Source organism: Triticum aestivum, chromosome 4D (genome assembly GCF_018294505.1).
Source record: "Triticum aestivum cultivar Chinese Spring chromosome 4D, IWGSC CS RefSeq v2.1, whole genome shotgun sequence".
Taxonomy (NCBI): Eukaryota; Viridiplantae; Streptophyta; class Magnoliopsida; order Poales; family Poaceae; genus Triticum; species Triticum aestivum.
The window spans coordinates 515,786,443-515,804,189 of NC_057805.1; the positions used below are offsets into that span (position 1 = coordinate 515,786,443).

The window sequence follows — 17,747 nt, forward strand, 5'->3', positions numbered from 1 at the left end:
AGAGTGTAGGGATGGCGATAACGCCTCTAGGGGAGGAGTGATGACGATGACGCGTGCGTGCTGTCTCGACGAGACCCTCTTTGGAGTGGTGTGTGTGGGGTATCTTATGTGTGCCGCTCAGCGGTTGTGAGGGTTTTCGCTCGGTTCTCCATAATTAACCGTGCAATCTGGTTTTCACTCGGTTTTCCCTAATTAACCGAGCAACTCTCTTCTGCTTATTTAATCGATGAGGCAAAATTTTTGCCTCCGTTTCGAAAAAAAAGCACGCGTCCTTGAGCCCTTGGCCAGTGATGCTGCTCAGCGTGGTTGCCACGGTGCTCCATGTCCGCGACCTCCATGAGATGTTGAGCCATGGCGACCCCATCCCCTTCTTCTTCTTCTTATTCTTCTTCTGGCAGCGAGTCGGTGTACACGAAATGCAGCAGATGCCTGAAAACCTCTGCTCGCATGCCGTCGATTTGCACGCCGCTCTCTTTCATTGCGCCGTACAGCTCCGCCCTGAGGACCGTGGACCGTGCCGCGAGCACGCACCGAAGGTCTCCCAGCCGATCACGTCCGCCGCTCCGGAGGAGGCCACGGAAGTGGTGAGGCCAATCAAACGGGGGCACCACCACGCCGACGACGGACCATTCGTATTCATATGCGAGGACCTCGATGACCGTGAAGCAGTCGTCCTTGAGGAGGTGTGGCGCTCCAGGTCGGCCCTCTCGACCAAGTCGTCGCAGCTCCAGTAGGCGCCGGCGCCCACGAAGTCGCGCACCTCGCCGCTGGTCCTAGCGTAGCGCGGCACCGGGTTGGCGTGGTGGTCGAGCACGTCGAACGTGACCACGGCCTTGATAGGCGGCGTCGAGGACGGCCTTGACAGACACGAAAACGGTGGTTTCCGGGGTGGTGCCACTGGGGTAGAAGCCGAGGTGCCGTCTCCGACGCGGAAGGAAGGAGATGAGACGCCACAGCTGTTCTCATCCACGTACGAGTAGCCTTGGATCTTCATCATGCATGTGGTGCGTCGTCGGCGTCGTAGCACAGAGAATGGAGGCCGAGTCGCCGTTCGCAGTAGCCATGACGGCGTACCTGGGTCCGGTCCGGCGGCCGTCCAGCTCTGACGACCTAGGACTAGGAGCGAGCGAGACAGCTTGATGAGGCCGGACTTCTCTCAGATCGACGAGTCTCCCTTCGCTTATATGGATGGAGATGGACCTCAGCTCAGCACCTACTCCCTCCCAGTCCGACCAAGGGAACTGAGGTCAACACGGACTGAGGCCCGGGGCAAGAAGGGCGACGCCCTAGGGCCCCTGAAAAAATAATGGAAAACCCTATTTGCCACTCGTTTGCGGCAAGTTGTCCGGACTAGGCCCCACGACAGAGGAGAAAGACCAATAATACTAAACATACAAAGGTTTACATGCTTTTACACGATGATTAGGATCTTTTCAAACTAACTAACCACTCCCCCGATTTTCATGGGGATGGGCCCCTTCTCTCCCTTAATCTTCAATCAAAACCCACCTTTATGTAAAAGCATGTATCCTTTTGTATATTTTTTTGGAGAAATCTCGCCCACTTTTATTGATTGATAACAATGTTCATAGGTACACGGTTCCGTTTATAAGGGTTACCCAACCACACATGTCTACCTACTCCTAAATTACAAGCAAACTTGGTGAGATTATGAGCCTCGAAATTAAAATTCCTACACTCATGAATAAAAGACCAAGACGTACATATAAGAAGATATACGCACCGCAATCTCTTGGATGATAGCCGCATTAGGACCTCCCGTCCCCTTGTTGATATCTTTTACCACTTCTAGGTAGTCTGATGCTACTACCATATTCTGAATATCAAGATCATCTGTTAGGGCAAGAGCTTCACTGCATGCAAAAGTTTCGAGCGTCATTGGATCACCAGTTTCCTTTTGTACGTGTAGCATTACTGGGAGAAAGACGAGCGTTCAGGATGGGCTGGCCTGTTAAACGTTTCAACCATTCCGGTTTTGGGAAGGTTTAGCCGATCCCGGTTTGGGAATCTTCCTTCTAGGAGGTTCCTGAAGCGGGTTTTTTTTCCTGTTCCTTTTTCTTTTTTAGTTTTTTCCTGTTTCTTTTTCTTTCTTTCGGCGCCCTATATCTTCAAAAAAGAAAGCTATTAATGACTGTTTCGATCAACAAGCACGCCGGCGGCTGTCACTTCCATTTTCTTCTTTTTTCATGTTTATTTTCTTTTTAAAAAAGTTTACTGAGCTTATTGAAAAGAAGCGTAAATTTTCAAAAATGCTTGTGTTTTTCTTAAATTGTTCAAAACTTCAAAACAAATCCTGTTTTCCAATTTTGTTAACAAATTTAGAAAAATTGTCGCCTTTCCCCAAAAAACAGGGCTTCAAAAATTGTTCACAGACGCAATTTTTTTTAGCATTTTCAAAGCTTTTATTTAGAGTTTAAAAAAATCTCTCTCTTTTTTTTCAAAAATGTCCGTGCTTTCAATTTTGCTCAAAAATCCCCCCTTTCCCAAAATTTGTTTAAGATTTAAAAATATTTGAGTTTTCCAAAGAATGTTGGTGTTTTCAAATAAATTACAATTTTTTAAAAAATTATTCAAAAAATTTGAAATGATTTTGTTTTAATAAATATTCTATTCTCTCAATAAAATCATGTTCAAAATCCAAAAAATATTTAGATCTGTTGCCAATGCCACTCATAGTTCTTTTTTTGAGGGTTAATTGGTATACGTAGGTAGCAGTAGGTTTTGCTCAAGTGCCAAGAAAATGTGCTAGTCGTGCCGTGCCGGGCTGGCAAGGCAGCCCAGGCGTGGTTTCCTAGTTTACTTACCGCTGGTTAACTCAAAAAAAAAACAAATGGGGCGATGTGGGTGGGAGGATTTATCGATCGCTAGTAGCAATAGGAGGGAGGTGGAACCATCACGACGTTCGATTCTCCTTTAATAGTAGAGATTATCTTATACTACTTGTTCAAACTATAATTTAGATTGGCACGTGGCAGTGTTCAGGAGCCCTTAACAATTTCGGAGGCATGGATCTATAGTTCAAGGCAACCATGCATTTTTTTCCTGTTACGGAGATAAAATATTTGCCTCATCCATTAATTAAGAGAGAGATAAGAGTTTTATAGATGGCATTGTTACAACAAAACAATCATTCTCGCAATATGACTTTCCCAAGTTCTTTGGCACACCCTTATGCTAGCGAGAAGCAATGGTGGAGGTGCGGACTTGTGACGGAACACCCGTGTGTTGCGCCCATTCCCCAAGAGGGTATGTCCATGGTGTTTCGAGTTTAAAAATTGCAGTTGCATCTCTAGGAATCGCCAGAATTCAAGTGGCATCTATCTAATTTATTACTTATTAACCCTTAAAAGAAGGCAACACATGGCAGAAATCAGCCCACTCCCTTTTCAGCCCGTTGACGGATTGCTCGAAATCGAAACCGACTAGCCTCCGAGAGCCCAACCAATCTCGTTTGGGCCCAAAAGCTTAAACCGCCAGAAAACCCTACTCCCCCCTCTGCTCCCACTCCTCCCCTCCGCCATGGCCGCCGCCTGCGGCTGGGCTCCTACCTCGGCGACGTCTCCGCGCTCTCCTCCCCGCGTCCCCTCCTCCTCGCCGGTAACTTCCCCTCCCTCCCCCCCATCCCCTCTCCCGCTCCACTACATCACCTCACCTATTACGCCGCGCGCTCCCGCAGGGACCGGCTCGGAGCTGCTCGTCTACGACCTGGACGCCGCCAGGCTCCTCGCCTCCTTCCGGGTCTTGGACGGCGTGCGCGTCCACGGCATCCGTGCCCCCAGCGGCTCGCCCCCCGCCGACGGGCGCACCGTCGCCGTCTTCGGCGAGAGGAGGGTGAAGCTCCTCAGGCTCCGCGTCGACGCGGAGGATGGCGGCGTACGGCTGGAGCTGGAGCAGAGGCTCCCCGGGTTCGATCACTGGGTGCTCGACGCTTGCTTCCTCGAGGTATACACGCTCGGTCGAGCTGTCCGGTCCCCGCATCCATGGTATACAAGCTTCAATTTCCTCTGCCATTCAAGTTTGCTCGTTCTCGGTGCAGGTGGACGGGCTGCTCGCGGTCGGTTTGGGCGACAATTCAGTGGCGTTGTGGGATTTGACGGACCGCGTGTTTGTTACCAGAGTGAATTCTCCAGGTTCGACGAGCATCGTGCCCTTGCCCCGAAGTTCCAAATTATATCCTCTGCGACAGAATTTGTATTGATATACTTGTTCCGGTGTGTTTTGTGGCTGCAGAGAAGTGCCTTCTGTATTCAATGAGAATGTGGGGGGACTCTGTTAGATCCCTCCTCGTGGTGTCTGGTACCATTCTGAACGAGGTAAGCCGTCCAGACTCGCATCTACTATGACAAAACTATGAGATATACTCTTGCTTTTATGTACAAATCATGACTATATTCCATGGTACCTGTTTCCCAGATTCTTATTTGGAAATTGGTACCCGAAACCCGGAGTTCTTCCTTGTTAAGCTCGGACGAGTTGGGTGCTACTAGTGTAGAGAACCACAGGATCTTACCAATGAAACAGCCAAAATTGTTATGGCAGTGCTCGCATGTGGATGTTAAGTTGTCAGTAGCTGGTACCTCCTACTCGCATCTACTACTATATGTACCTGACTTCTTTGTTATGGCAGTGCTCGCATGTGGATGTTAAGTTGTCAGCCACAGGATCTTACCAATGAAACAGCCAAAATTGATGATGTGGACATTATACCCAAACTGACACTTTTCGGACACAGTGCTAGAATTTGGGATTGTTGCATATCTGATTCTGTAAGTTTGTTGCACTTTGCCTTTTCGTCTTTCAGTTTTGAAGGTGGATTTGTCATTATGTTTGTTTAGCGACGGCCATTTTCTTAATTCTTTTCTACTCACAACTCTGTCATGGACACATACCATATTATTGCATTGATGCTTTTTTGCGACAAAAGGGGAACTTGATTATCTAGCTGTTATTGTAGACGAAATACAGCTTACTGTTTTCACCTGAACTTGCCTTTTAGATAGTTATAACTGCTGGCGAGGATTGTACTTGCTGCATTTGGGGCATGGATGGAAAGCTAATCAAAACATTCAAAGAACACATGTAAGTTGGGAAGATCAACTTAGATAAAGTGTAAGGCGAGCAAATTAAGTATGTCGGAATTTGACTACCTTGACTTGCAACAAGTGCTTCCCTTAGTAAAACTTAATTTTCTATGCTGCATCTATTGTTACAGTGGCCGAGGATTATGGCGATGTTTATATGATCCAAGCTCACTAGTTCTGATCACCGCGGGGTTTGATTCTGCAATCAAAGTGCACCACCTATGTAACTCCTCTTTTCATGACATATTGGAAGAAAACGTGGCCCCAGATGGTCTGAAATACGATTCTGAGGTGTTTGAAATATCTTCTCCTATAGTATCAGGACAGCATGGTGCCTTGGATAGGTATGGTGTGCTTCCGTGTTTTCATGTATTATCTCCATTTTTCATTGTGATATAGTGTGAGTGATTGTTTTTTTCATTTATCACAGCAAAAGCGAATATGTCCGATGCTTACATTTTGTGCAAGAAAATGTTCTCTATGTTGCCACAAACAATGGATATCTGCATCATGCTGAGCTCTCTGATACAAAAGATCCAAGATGGACTGAGGTTATTCAGGTCACTGAGAAAGCACCAATTATATGTATGGATGTAATGACAGGGTGCTCAGACATTTCTTTGGATAAGGAGGATATAATTGCCCTTGGAGACGGTCGTGGAAATGTTACTATTGTCCGTTTAAGCAGTCCCAGTCTTCTTGAACCTAAAATGGATTTATCTTTCACCTGGCAAGCTGAAAAGGACAGGCAACTACTAGGACTGTACTGGTGCAAGTCACTTGAATGTAGGTATGTAGATTATTTCCTATTTACTCTCTGGTTAGCAGGTAATTATTGTTCTCAACAGTTTTCCTTCTTTTTTCCTCGCAGCCACATTTTCACAGCTGATCCTAGAGGCACTCTTAAGTTATGGAACATAAGAAATGCCCTTTTCTCAAATGGCCATCCGATTACTCAGGAGGTTTCACTTGTTGCAATGTTTGAATCTCCCTTTGGGGCTCGAATCATGTGTTTAGATGTATCACTTCAAGATGAGGTAATTCTTATAAACTTGCTCTGTTTCTCATTGAATGCAATACCTTAACAGTGGCTTATAAAATATTTCACGTGAATATCAGACGTTTTACAATTATGACTATGGGAACACTAATTGTTTATAGAATACCCGTGCCTGATGTTCTAACTATCAGAAGAAAAGATGTTACAGTTTGCCGCAAAGAATATATTTTGTTCTCTAATGTATAAAAAACGAACATGTTATTTTCTATGCAGATCCTTATAACAGGTGATAAGAAGGGTAACATCGCTGCCTTTCCTTTTCATAAAACATTGGCAGCACATGACAGCAGTGAGGCACAACAGAAGATACCTTTACGTGACCGTTTTAAAGGAGCTCATGGCATTTCTGGTGTCACAAGTGTTCAGATAATCACCTCAGCTTCAGATCATATTGAAATCCACACTGTATGTACAGAATTTTGTTGTTTTTCCTTTTATTGAAGTCATGAGCTTGGCCTGACATAAACTCCTCTCCTCTGAACATTTTACAGACTGGGGGAGACGGCTGTATTTGCTTCTTCAAGTATGGGAGGAATGTGAAAAACGTTGAATTTGTTGGAATGAGACAATTGAAAGAATTAGGAACCATTCAATCGATCTACGCTAATCATACCTCTGTTAACCAATTGGTTGGTACCTATGCAATAGGTTTCACCTCTGCGGATTTTATCATTTGGGACCTTGAAAATGATACAAAGGTAGCACATAACATACTGATAAACTGGACAACTGGAGGCTTGAATTTGGCAATGGTTGAGCTAATCTGTTGATTCTGGATTATTTTTTTCCTTCTATAGCTGGTTCAAATATCCTGCGGAGGATGGCGGCGCCCTTATTCTTACTATCTTGGGACAGTCCCTGAGTATCAAAACTGTTTCGCCTTCGTAAAGGTTAGTTGCCCTTTGCTTAAGAGTGTTTGTGGAAGTGTTATCTTAACTGATATTTTGTCCAAATTTACACACCTCATGAGAATCGACTTCCTAGCAGGACCACAGTATTCATGTGCATAGACACTGGGCACCAACTCAAGATAGGAAGTTGCTTCCTCAAGTTTTTCATACACAGTTCCATGGAAGGGAAGTGCATTCTCTTTGCTTCATAGATCCAGCAAGCTATTCAATTCCTCAGAAGAGTACGGATTTGTGGATTGCAACCGGGTGTGAAGATGGAACCGTCCGGCTTACAGGGTAAATAAGTCATTATTGACACATAATAACAAACGAGGTTTAAATCAAATATACCTGTTCATTTCAGGTTCTGTTATGAACCATATGATATATGTTGTTCTTGATCTTTGTTACAGGTACTCGGCTAGTAGTGCCGGAAGATGGTGCTCATCCAAGCTGCTTGGGGAGCATGTTGGCGGGTCAGCTGTGAGAGATACGTGTTTCATCCCAAAAACATACACATTAGCAGATAAATCGCGCAACTCTAGTGTCAGTTCTGCCGACACTTGGGTCGAAAACAAGGACACCACTTACATATTGATATCTGTTGGATCAAAGCAAGTTCTTACGGCTTGGATTCTAGAACCTAGAATTGCAGAGAACAACAAACAAGTGTGTTCGAGTGATCGAGATTTAGACACCAAGCAAAGCTCAGAATGCTCAGACAATAGTGGTTCAGCCGTTACATTTCAGTGGCTTTCTACCCACATGCCACCAAAGCTTGGCACCAATAGGTTGAAAGCTGATCATGTAAAGCTGAACTTCGAGGAAGGCGGGAAAGGAAATTCCTCTGCTCAACCCAATCTGGCTATTATGGATCAGATGGAAAATGACTGGCGTTACCTTTCTGTTACAGCATTTCTTTTGAAACATCCGGCTACCGAGTAAGATTTGACACTGCACTCATCATGAATTGCTCACAAATAATAGGGTCTATGGTACTTTCTGTTTCTGCTCTCGCGAGAAATATGTCTCATGAATCGCTCACAAATATAGGGTCTTGGGCATCTGTTTCAGCTTTTTGAAGAAATGACTCATGAATTGCTCACAAATAATAGGGTCTATGGTACTTTTTGTTTCTGCTCTCGCGAGAAATATATCTCATGAATCGCTCACAAATATAGGGTCTAGGGATATTCTCTGTTTCAGCTCTTGCAAGAAATGACTCATGAGTTGCTCACAAATATAGGGTCTAGAATACTTTCTTATTAGCTCTTGCAAGAAATGACTCATGAGTTGCTCACAAATATAGGGTCTAGAATACTTTCTTATTAGCTCTTGCAAGAAATGAGGGTAATCTAAGCTCTTTGTTTTGTGCCAGATTGACAGTTTGTTTTGTGGTTGTTGCTTGCTCTGATGCAACAGTTATTGTCCGTGCGCTTCTTTTGCCTTCTCGACTATGGTAAGCAACATGAAATTTCTGAAGCAGAGTTTCTATTTATCTGCACTAGTCTCGGGGGTTTCAGTTAGCTGTTCCTTTTCTTTGTGTACAGGTTTGATGTTGCCTTGCTGGTCCCACAGGCATCACCAGTTCTTGTGCTACGGCATATTGTCGTCGCCTCTAGTGCCCACTGTGAAGGTAAGCTCGAACTGATGGAAAGGGCTAGGCAATCCACATATACACTTCAACAAGTTCTACCTTTTCTTGTTTGTTTTGGTAATTATGTTAAGAATAATGTAATTCACACATTTGCTTTCAGGTGATGCTTATAATGGGGATAGATACATTATCGTGAGTGGATCTACAGATGGTAGCATCACATTGTGGGACCTAACAGACACCATTCATGGCTTTATGGAACTAGTATCAGAGACTAAGCCGCACATGGTTAACGACTGCCAAAAGCGGCCCAAGACAGGAAGAGGGAGTCAGGGTGGTCGCCGTCGGTGGCGACCACTGGCAAACAGTTCTGTGAAAAAGGGTAATGAACAGGCATTGCTCCCCAGTGAGAACAATCTGAATACCTGCGGTGCTGCTGTGGGAAATTCACGCGGAACTCCCAGAGCGGAAGAAAATGTGGAATTCCTGCTGGCGGGAGGGTGCGCCGTCTGTTTTTTGGGGATGATTTGTAACTCCATTTGATGTGTAGCACTTTTCGACAGAGGGGATGAATTACAGACAGTCTGCGATCTGGTGCCACTTTTAGAAGGCTGGCTTTATTTGATTGAATGGAATAGAGAAACCTAAGTCGTTTCTCATCTGGATCTACCGTGAGTTTTCTTTTTGTTCAAAAATCTAAGCTGAGTATTGGTACACTACGAAGAAGCCATGTGACCAAGTAGCCTTCTAAAACCAGCTAAAAAACGCCCCATTGCAGCGTCGAGAGAGATCAAGCACACGGGGCCTTGCCAAATGTCACCAAATATATAGAAAACTCCTCACAGAATGTCGCTTGCAACTAAAAGAATATTCTATTGTAATGAGATAGTACATAAATGTCAAACCCGCCCAGTGAGTTAGGGATACAACTACCCTCCTAACCGTCCAACCATTTGCTCCCTTTGATAAGTAACACCATAGCAACGGGTGGTAATATATATAGGTGTGTGTATCAATTATTGTTACATACATAAAGTTACATTATTTCAAACAAAAGGAAATAATAATGCACAACCGTCGTAGTACGTGCATGGTGGTATTAGAGGTCACAATACATAATCATATGCATAATTAAGATACAAAGCCCCAATCACCTAGATACATACTCCTTCCGTTCCAAATTGCTCGTCGTGGTTTTAGTTCAAATTTAAACTAAAACCACGACGAGTAATTTGGAACGGAGGGAGTACATATTAGACTTTTATTACCATGAGCCGCTTCATTTGACATCCCGAACTATGAATGTGCGGCTGCTAGGAATTGTATCAGACCTCTTCTTCTTTGGTCTCATAGCGGAGATCAAAGCAATTCATGCCATAAAACAAGCCATCGTCAAAGTTTTGAATCCTCACTTCTCCATTGGTCATCTTATCCTTCAGGGTGTAGGAGAAAGGGACTTTATATTTAGCTTGAGTTGCAGTCACAATCAGTGTCACTTTTTTTCTTGCTGGCACAGTAACTTGGTATTCAACCCCTTGTTTCTTCTCAGTTTCCTCGGTTTTCCCCCAAGTCGTTCCTTTTGTAGATTCATAACCAAGTTTCAGACTGCCATCAAGAACTATTGGAATTACCGCATACGTGACAGAGGCTTCGACACTTGCCTTATGGAACCGGGTTGACTCCAATTTGCTTGTCTCCTTCCTTGTGATGGTCAGGGATGATTTGATAGTGTTTTCTTTACTAGTCTTGTTGATAGCTGATGCAGTGGCCATATTCATATTGGTGCTATCATAAATTCTATGACGGTCTTCTATATGATACTGAATATTGTAGATCTCTCGACTGATAATTGGTTCTTCAAACTGTACTCTTGCTTCCTTCGTGAATATCCCAGTGCCAGCAGCAATGCAATCATCAGTAGACCTCACACAGAAATGACCATCGTCGATGCTTTGAAGTGCAAAGTGATCACCAAATTCAAACACCTTGAATAAATCCTCAGTGCCAGCCATCTCTTTTGTGTCACCCAACGTGATCCAACCCAGCTAAGCCGCAGAAACTTGTTGCAAGCTTTTGATTTGATACGTACAGTGCCCTGGGCATAATTGCAAGTAGTGAAAATTACAGATGAATCTGCAATATCACTTGATTCAAATGGAAAATATGTATAACCACTATTGAATTTCTTCCATCTTAGGTACAAGCCGTTGTCGCCTTTGATAGCCACATCTGGAGGCAAAATTATTTGCTCTCCCATGTCATAGAGTGTGTGCAAGCTATTCAATGAGTCAGAAGACTCAGAACTGGAAAGAACTCCAACATCTTCTCCCTTCATAGGATGGGTAAACCTGTTAGGAATATAAAGAGGTGCAAAATTACATCAATAAAAAGACACAAATAAACACATGACACACTTATCTGGGTGTAGAATAAGCTGCTCTCAATGCATTGACTCTTAGCTTGATTTCGCAGGATACGATAGATTTTTAGAGATAACTACAGGGTATAAAACATTGGGTGACACAAAAGAAATATTCTACCAGGGCATATACGATATTAAGCATTGGCGAGAGGGCCACTGCCACTATACACTCGAGGGCATATATGATATTTGTTAATGTTTTGATACAATGGCATATACGATATTGAGTGTATAGTGGCAGTGGCCCTCTCGCAGAAATATTAATTATACTAAATATTAAGCATATGTGATACTAAACATTGGGTGATCCAACTCTTAGCTTTGATGTTTATGATGGTTCTTTTGACACAAATAAAACATTGCAAGAATATTACAACAGAAGAATAATTTAGTATGCACAAATACCGCTCCATGACTATATGTGCCCATCAAGACAAATATAGTTACATTACATGAGATTTTTCTTGGACAAGGTCCAGCCAAAGGCTTCACTCTAGCAACTTGACTATATGTGCCCATCAAGGCTCGCATGACCATCAGCCTCCAATGCATCTTCTGATAAAATTCTTTCTAGTGTATTAAAATTTCTTATTTTGATATATTAATTATTACAAAATATTGGTTTGGATCATAAAATTCGGCTAGTAACTACAAAAAATCAAAATATTGTAAAACTATACAATTTATATAGTTTTATGGTAGTATGTTTGCATATTTTTTTCCTTATTTTAATTTCAAATTTACGAGAGGTTTACATAGAAACATAGACTGCTACGACAGTGTTTGTGGATTAAGACAAAATTGAATTTCCTACAACTTATTACTATGAGATTCTTTGATTCTATTTGGTGATTTTTAATTGAACGCAAAATCTTGCATGTTGACTCTGGATTTTGCTTCAAAGGTATATGGAATATGGCCATGCATGGCTATGCCCATAAGATGTTCTTATAAATCAATGTTGTGGTTTTGTGTAGACAAGCACCGTCAACGAGCCTTTTTTGTAACAATCAATTGTTGAAGTATAATGTGACCAACCTTCATTATCTTGGACTTTTAGACCTACCGGTAGCTGGGTGCACAGAACTTATAATAGTATCAAAGCCAAGAGATCTTGGGTTAAAGTTTTGGCTGAATAAAACATTTCCTCAACCAATTTTAACGCACGTTTGGGCCTTATCAAGTCGCACGTGAGAGGGGATGTTGCATTTCATTGGGTTGGACAACCTTCTTCGTCAGTTTGAACTTATTTTTCTGAGTTCGTCAGTTTGAACGTTAATACCAATGTGTTTGCTACCATATTGCTCTTGTTGACTTCTCTTCTAGCGCATTTTCAGCCATATAGTTAAGACGAAATAAAGGTTTTGTCATAGATGTGATCACTTTTATGATTGGTTGTCTTTTTCATCAACAGTAGCTTTGTCATAGATGTCACTTTTTCTTGTAGTGTTCCACGTCAACAAATAAATACTTGATTGTTGCCGTCATGGAGGTCAAAGGAAGAGTGCCGACATTGATCTTCTTTTGTTCTTTTACTTTCTTACAAAGTTCTGTTTTTTCATAAATAAAGGGAAAATTGGCATAATGACATGCTTAAGGTGATGAGCTATGCAGATATATAGTCACATAAGTTACCACCGGAGTAATTATACTCATTGATTCTATTCACATCAACACTGAGGAACTTATTAGCCTACATGGTGTCATTGTATGAATAGTTTAGTAAATTGAGAAATAGGTACACAAGCAGACCACAAAAAGGCCCATCAACAATCATAGTAATCATATAACGACTAGTGTCGAAACCTTGAAGATATATCCAAATAGCAGTATCGTAGCCCCCTCGAGGCTGGAGACAAGGTGGCGAATAGGGGCTAGACTCCTCTAACCAATCCCTCCCCTTGGTGCATATGCTTAACGGTAGGATATAAGTATATACATGCTACTTGTTCTAAGTAATTAGCTAGTTAGTGCTTAAGGCCCATACCCATTTTCCTAGCTATGTGCTTGCCATGAGCCCAAAAAAATAGCCCAGGCCTAGGACATCACATAGAAGTCATTTAGTCTATTAGTTTGTCGAGACCTAGCGTTTTCGCATGGCATGTAACTGACCAGTCATGTTCCTGCTTCCTATGGCCAGGAGACCGGGACACCGCTGCCGTGTGGTCGATATTGTGGCTTTCGTCATTCTATGTATCCTTGCGGTGTCCTAGTGTATGTTGACATGTTCTGTCGTTCTTATGGTTTTTATGGTTTTTGCTAAATGTAATTCTTGTGAGCCGTTTGATGCTTCTATATTGAAATTCCTATGCAGGGATGGGGAATTAAGAATAGATCATTCGGCTAGCACTATAACTCTATTTCGCTTTTTCAACATATATTGCCACTCTTCGGTATCAATCGCATGCTATATTAAAACTTGATATATTATGATGTTGTATCTCATGTGTTCGTAGTTTCCTTGGCCCCGGCCCCTTTATATTCTGTTGAGGCAGAGGGTCGGTATGTCATGTTGTTCAGTCTGTGGGACACATTTTATGATAAAATTCAGTGGGGTTTTACTTATTATTGAGAAGGTTAACTCTGGTTTTGTTTCGTGGAAATGATATAGATGTAGGAGGAAATATGAAAAGTAAACATGCATTACCTGACTACTCCCTCCGTCCTTTAAAGAGTGTACTTCCAACTTTGTTGGAAAGTCAAATTGTTTTATGTTTGACCGTATTTATACAATGATACACCAACATTTATGTCATCAAATGAGTAGATTTAGATTCATGATAAAATATATTTTCATCGTATGCCCATTTGGTTTCAAAAACATTGATTTATTTTTGCATAAACTCGGTCAAAGTTTGAGATAGTTTGACCCTCCAACAAAGTTGGAAGTACACACTTTAAAGGACGGAGGGAGTAGGTAGAGTCTACTCATAACTTTGTTGTCGAACCACGACATCTCGATGGTGAGCCTAAGCAAGGTGCATAACGGCTTGGACATATCCTCCTCGAGCTCGTCCGTGATGCCAACCAGCAGTGTACCAGTACTGGCCTGAGCAATAGGCACCAGGTATTTATTGTTGTAGGCGCATCTGACGTGCCGGAGATGCACATTCTTATCATCCAAGTAGAAACGGGTGTGCGTGGTACTCGTAAGGGCGTCGTTGTACTCCAACTCACCAAACGTGACGATGCCCTCCTTGCTCGTGGCATTCCGGTCGCCCAGGTACAGGAAATTGTTGCCCCCAGACCTCAGAGAGACGCATCTTGGCAGCGCCGATGCTGGTAACGACGACATATTCGGATGTGTGTGTGTGTGAGAGAGAGTTTGTAGAGTGCTGGATCGTGTTGCTCGGCCTAGATCAATGTTCATATATATATATATATATATATATATATATATATATATATATATATATATATATATAGAGAGAGAGAGAGAGAGAGAGAGAGAGGAGGCCGACCGATGGGAACATCGTGTGTGCAACCACACAAAAACCTTTATTGTTTGCTTGGGTAGTTGGGTGTTGGCGAACCCAACTAAGGCGGTAAGAAAATAAATGGGATTAAACAGGATTGAAGCACCGGCAAATGTACGGGCGTTCAATTTGAATGATTTGCTGTACTCCCTCCTTCCATCTACATAGGGTCTAATGCTTTTTCAAAACTAACTCTGACCAAATGTTAAAGCAATAATATATGACATGCAAGTTACACAAAGCATACCGTCAAATTCGTACGTGAAAGGAGCTTCCAATGATATAATTTTCACATTATACATCTAATTGTATTATTAATCTTATAGATAGTCAAAGGCGGTCTTGAAAAGCGCATTAGGCCCTATGTAGATGGAAATCGGGCTTAGGCGCATGTTGAAGACAAAGCTCCTCGGCCTCTGGTCGCTTGAGCGTACGATCGCACGTCAGGAATCCCGTCTTCTCCACCTCAAGGATGGGGAGGCCAATACCAGATTCTTCCATCAACATGCGAGACATCGACAGAGGAAGAATGCGCTGATGTCCTTGTCACACAACAGCGAGCGCATTACTGGTCAGGATAACATTGCTTCCATTGTGGACAACTATTACAACTTGCTGCTGGGTACGGCGTCCCCGCGCCAGCTTTGTCTTAACCTGGATGCTCTTGATCTACCGACGCGGGATCTAGGAGGACTTGGGAGGCCATTCACGGAAGAGGAAGTCCTGCAAACTATCAAGTCCATGCCGCTTGATAAAGCCCCGTGTCCGGATGGATTCACAACTAGGTTCTATGTTTCATGCTGGTCTATTATCAAAGATGATTTGTTGGCAGCTTTCTCGATGTTCCATCATGGTGATATGAGGGGATTGGCTTCGATCAATAAGGCGCTAGTTACTCTTTTGCCGAAAAGAGATGATGCAGAGGAGTTGAGTGATTTCAGGCCCGTGAGCTTGATGCATGGTGCGATCAAAATCTTCGACAAAGTGCTAGCATGCCGGCTGGCTCTTGAGCTGCCTAATCTGATCGGCCCCCATCAAAGTGCTTTTGTCAAAGGGAGAGCGCTCCATGATAACTTCATGCATGTCCAGAGCATGGCAAGGCGACTGCGACTACACGCACTCAAGCACCCTACAATCGTGTTAAAGCTTGATATTTCGAAGGCTTTCGACACTGTCCAATGGGCGTTCCTGCTTGAGGTGCTTCAACGAATGGGTTTTGGTAGGACGTGGACGAACTAGATGGTAGGGCTCTTGGCCACTTCCTCAACTCGTGTCATGGTGAACGGGACTCCGGGTGCCCCAATTCACAGTTGCAAGGGCCTTCGGCAGGGCGGCCCCCTCTCTCCCATGCTATTCATCATCACTATGGAGCCTCTTCAGAAACATTTTCAGCTGGCCGTGGACAGACGGGTGCTAGCCCCCCTAGCGCGGGTTGGATTCAAGCAACGATTGTCTGTCTTTGCTGATGATGTGATTGTATTCCTGAAGCCGGATGCATCGGACCTGAGTGCCTGTGTGTGCATCCTGGACATCTTTGGCTCCGCGTCTGGTCTCCATGTGAATCTCAGCAAAACGGCCGCAATCCCGATCCGCTGCTCGGAGGAGCAAGTGCAGCAAACTGCGACCATTACCGGCTGCCAAATCAGCGATTTTCCTTGTAGATACCTGGGCCTTCCTCTTTGCCTCAGGAAACCATCCGTGGCTCAGCTTCAGTACTTGGTGGAGCGATTGGCGAAGTGCCTGCCAACTTGGAAAGCAGCTACCCTAGCGCCGCCTCGAGCTCCCCCCTCCTCCTACCTCCCTCCCCTCGCCGCGACCTCGACGTACTGGCGGGCAAAGCCCGGCCAGTGCTGGCGGCGGCGGGGCACTTTCCTTCCCCCGCTCGGCCCGGCGAGCGCGGGCCTCAGGGTCGGGCGGCGGCGCGACGTTGGCTCGGGGCGTGGCAGCGCGGCTGCAGCAGACGGCAGCGGAGACGCGGGCTGTGGGCGGCGGCGTGAAGGGGCTGCAACAGCGGTGATGCGCGGTGGGCTCCGGCAGCGACAAACGGCCAGATCTTGGCCCAGGTGGCGCGGGCTACGGGCGTCCGCTCCTACCATGGCCGCGGCTGGTGATGGTGGAGGCGCAGTAGCGGTGGCTGGTGGGCGTGCTGGTCGAGATCCAGGCGTCCCGCCAGCTGGACGACGACGGCAGTGCAGATGGGCTCCTCGGTGAGTTTTCTTGGTGGCCAGCGGCGGTCCTTGGGGGCCCTCCTCGCCGGTGGCCGGGCCTGCGACGGTGGCTTTGCGCGGTTCTGTGACGGCTGCTGAGATGGGGCGGCACAGGGGTTTGTCCGATGGGGAGGTTGGCTAGAGGGATGGGCGGCGTCGACGTGCACAGGGGTGTGCCGGCCCGGATGCGTTCGCTCCCTCACCTCCCCCTTTCCCCAGCCACGTGCAGGTTGTCGCAACTCCGGCGATGCTCAAGGCGGGTCGTCTGCCGCGGGACATCGGTCGGGGGTGTTCCTCTGGTACAAAGCTGGCCTCTTTGGATGGTCTTGGGGGTGCCTGGATGTTGGGCGGCGGGAGGCGTGGAGTTCGAGGGCGTAACCTGCGTCTCAGGTGCGGGCGGGCTGCCATGGCTTCGTGTAGGGGTTGGCTGCGGGTGGTGGGTGGAGCGGGGGTGTCAGAGGGGTGTGAACGCCGGGGTCCATCACTTGCCCAGTCCTCGTGCTGGCCGCCGCCGGCGGCGTCCACGGACGTCGTATCCTTCTTGAAGGCTCCGTCGCGGTGCTCCCACTCCTCCATGTGGCTCCGGGTGGAAACTTGATCTTCGGATCGGACGGTGGCGGCTATCCGTGGTCGTACCCCTCTGGGAGGCACCGTCCTGGAGTCCTTGCTCCGTCATTGTCTGTCTCACCCCTCCTCGGTGGCTCCAAGTAGTTCTTCTTGGTTCATCTCTAGTTTGCTTGGTTGTCGTCCGAGTGGTGTGTCGGTGCCCGTACCTTTGTATCTTGCCTTGGGTATGTGCTGTGTGCCGTGGTGGGTGTGTTTGTATCAGTTCGCTCGGATGTATGTGGTGATGTTTGCTTTATAATATAAAGCGGGGGCGACCCTTTTTCGGTTAAAAAAAAGTTTACCCCAAGAGGCTAGTCATGTTAAAATCTTTGAGGTTAGAAACTCCCGGACCACCAAAAGATTTTTTTTTCTAGCAACGAGCCCCCA

At 45.2% G+C, this 17,747-nt stretch overlaps 1 pseudogene; it reads left to right on the forward strand.

The window, feature by feature from the left end:
* The first annotated feature begins 1,032 nt into the window (after positions 1-1,032).
* Positions 1,033-9,316, forward strand: LOC123097236 (WD repeat-containing protein 6-like; annotated as a pseudogene).
* Positions 9,317-17,747: the final 8,431 nt, after the last annotated feature.